Source organism: Palaemon carinicauda, chromosome 9, assembly GCF_036898095.1.
Source record: "Palaemon carinicauda isolate YSFRI2023 chromosome 9, ASM3689809v2, whole genome shotgun sequence".
NCBI lineage: Eukaryota > Metazoa > Arthropoda > Malacostraca > Decapoda > Palaemonidae > Palaemon > Palaemon carinicauda.
The window spans coordinates 100,376,186-100,378,460 of NC_090733.1; the positions used below are offsets into that span (position 1 = coordinate 100,376,186).

A 2,275-nucleotide genomic window follows, 5' to 3' on the forward strand; every position below is an offset into this window, starting at 1 on the left:
ACAGCTCTGACTTCACCTCCTGTCCTAGCACCCTTCAATCCTGCCTCGACTGTAGTTCTACAAACAGATGCCTAACGCTTATATGGTCTCGGCTATGTCCTGCTTCAAGATAACGGCCGAGGTCAGATGCGTCTCGTCCAGTGTGGCTCTCGTTTCCTTACGGATACTGAGACTCGTTACGCCACCATAGAGCTGGAGCTACTTGCAGTCACTTGGGCTATAGCTAAGTGCCGCCTCTACTTGTCCGGACTTCAGCATTTCACCTTAATGACTGATCATCGTCCCTTGATACCGATTCTCAATCACTACACTCTGGATGCTATTGAGAATCCACGCCTTCAACGTCTCAAGATGAAACTGGCCCCCTACATCTTCACTGCAGTATGGCGGGCAGGGAAGCAACTTTGCATACCAGATGCCCTGTCTCGCTCCCCAACCATTCGCCCCACACCTGAAGATGAAGAAGAATGCACTACTTCGACTGCACATGTCAGGCGTATCGTTGCCAGCACCGCCACTTTTACTGACGTCCAGGCAACAGGACCCATCATCGAAGAGGATAAGTCTCTACAGGAGATCCGCATGGCCGCATCTCAGGATCAAGATTACAATCGTCTCGTTCATTACGTATCCAATGGCTTTCCCACCAACCGCTATGATCTCCACGCTTCCGCCCTCCCGTATTGGAAGCTGCGGGACAACCTTTACGCGGATGGAGAGTTGGTGTTGTATGGACCCCGGATCGTCATCCCTGCAGCCCTCCGTCGACGCACCTTGGATCGACTCCACGACAGCCACCGAGGGATTGAAGCTACTCGACGTCGTGCAATGGAGACAGTATTCTGGCCAGGCATCAATGCAGATATTAAGAGTAAAGTAGAAAGCTGTGAGGCCTGCCAACAGCTTCGCCCTAGTCAGCAACAGGAACCTTACATGTGTGACGACCACCCATCCCGGCCCTTTGAAAGTGTGTCGGCTGACTTCTTCCACGTAGCAGGAAAATCCTTCCTTGTTATTGTTGATAGACTTTCAGGCTGGCCTGTGGTTGTTCCCCGTGGATGTGACACAACTACAGCCAGAGTTACAAGAATGTTCTGTGTTTTCTTCCGCGAGGTTGGTGTTCCACTCCGCTTACGAACTGATGGAGGACCCGCATTTTCCAGCCACGACTTCAAGCAATTTGCTGACCGCTGGGGAATTCATCACATCATCACATCTCCACATTACCCTCAGTCTAATGGACACGCAGAAGCTGCCGTGAAAGCTGTGAAACACCTTATCCTCAAGACCACCCCATCCGGGAACATAGATTGTGAAGCCTTTGATAGAGGACTGATGGAGCTTCGGAATACACCGATTCCTGCTGGACGCTCCCCTGCGCAGATTCTCTATGGCCATCCTCTCCGCACTTGTGTTCCAGCCCACCCCAGATCATTCAAAGAGGAGTGGCAAACTAAGACCGAAGATTACGACCGCCGCACTGCTGCCCAAACCGACCACGCCGTGAGCCTTTACAACTCTCATGCCCGCCTTCTACCCAATCTCACCATCGGCCAACGAGTTGGGATACAGGACACAACGACACTTCGATGGGACAAGATTGGTACCGTGATGGGCCGCGGAATGGCCAGAGAGTATGAAGTACGCCTTCCAAGTGGTCGTGTATGGTTTCGAAACCGACGACATTAACGCCCAGTGGCTAATATAAGTGATGACACCTCTCCCCAAGACCCTGTGTCCCCTTGTTCTGGCCAGGAAAGAGAGCCATCATCCGAACCCTCCAATATCCCTCGTCATTCACCTTGACTAGCTCAGAGAAATTACCGTTCCGCTCGAGACACTGCTACGAGCGTAAAGGGGGAGGGAGGTGTATAGATATCTAATATTATGCCGTATAATATTTACATTACGTACAGTTATGAACATTTATGTACATTTGCTTTATTATTATTTTGTAGAAGAATGATATTTATTTCCATTTATCTTTTCCCATTACATATACTGTAAGACCACTTTTTCATTATGCATCGTGGCAACATTATAATTATATGTGTCAACACTGCTTTTCTTTCCGCCATGTGCATATAGTAGTCAGTCGTTGTTCAGTGGTCACTGTATCGACAAGCATGGGCCTGTTCCCCGCTGCTTGTCACATTCATGTCCGTTTGTCTTCATTATACGGGATTTTTAAGAACCTACTGGTTTAAATTGTCACCCTCCATTACATTTACCACATGGATGTATGTGGCAGTATCACACACATTCGCGACCTCAA

At 49.3% G+C, this 2,275-nt stretch overlaps 1 pseudogene; it reads left to right on the forward strand.

The window, feature by feature from the left end:
* The first annotated feature begins 933 nt into the window (after nucleotides 1–933).
* LOC137646809 (uncharacterized) lies at nucleotides 934–1,875 on the forward strand (annotated as a pseudogene).
* Nucleotides 1,876–2,275: the final 400 nt, after the last annotated feature.